The 608-nt window shown below is 47.4% G+C and overlaps 1 non-coding gene across 1 annotated transcript; it reads right to left on the reverse strand.

Moving 5' to 3' along the window:
* Nucleotides 1-213: 213 nt before the first annotated feature.
* Nucleotides 214-344, reverse strand: LOC120101295 (small nucleolar RNA SNORA17). Its single transcript, XR_015679366.1, has one exon. It is a non-coding gene; the product is annotated as a small nucleolar RNA SNORA17 (small nucleolar RNA).
* Between the last annotated feature and the right edge of the window lie 264 nt (nt 345-608).

A 608-nucleotide genomic window follows, 5' to 3' on the forward strand; every position in this document is an offset into this window, starting at 1 on the left:
TCTGTTTCTCTTTTTCCTCCATTTCTCCACCACTTGCTAGTCTTAGTACTACCCGTGGTCTCTGAGTATCTAGGGTCTTCTAAAGAAAGGTCTCTGTGTGTGCCCAGTTCTTGTAATATGGCATTGGTCAGGGGTCATCTCAGGCATGGTCTTCCCATCCCAGCCCTGTATTGTGCTGGACTGATGGTGGTCTCTGACTCACTTTTTTCAGGGAGTGTTAGGCTACTAATCATTCAGATGTTTGTTTGTCAGAACACTAAACGTAGACATAGCCTCTCTCTTCTCTGCTACCTATGACACACATGTGACACAGCAACCACCTTTGCAATCCCTTTAGGGGCAGTGTACAGTGTTTTTCGTTTATTTGTTTTGTTTTTCTTTTTTTAAATAAATAGACAAATGTGGGGAGTGGGTGTGGCGGCAGTCCCAAGATGGCGTCCGGGACTGCAGCTAAGTCTCATGACTAGCACCTGACTTCCTCACACACCTGAAACTAGCCACGTCCATTGTGAGAGCTGCGCAAGCGCACCATGATGCAAGATCAGGCCATGTGACGTGGACCTATGAACTGAGATTATGCGGTCTGGACTGAGGAGGCGGAGTTGAGG

Source organism: Rattus norvegicus, chromosome 2 (genome assembly GCF_021556685.1).
Source record: "Rattus norvegicus strain SHRSP/BbbUtx chromosome 2, alternate assembly SHRSP_T2T, whole genome shotgun sequence".
NCBI lineage: Eukaryota > Metazoa > Chordata > Mammalia > Rodentia > Muridae > Rattus > Rattus norvegicus.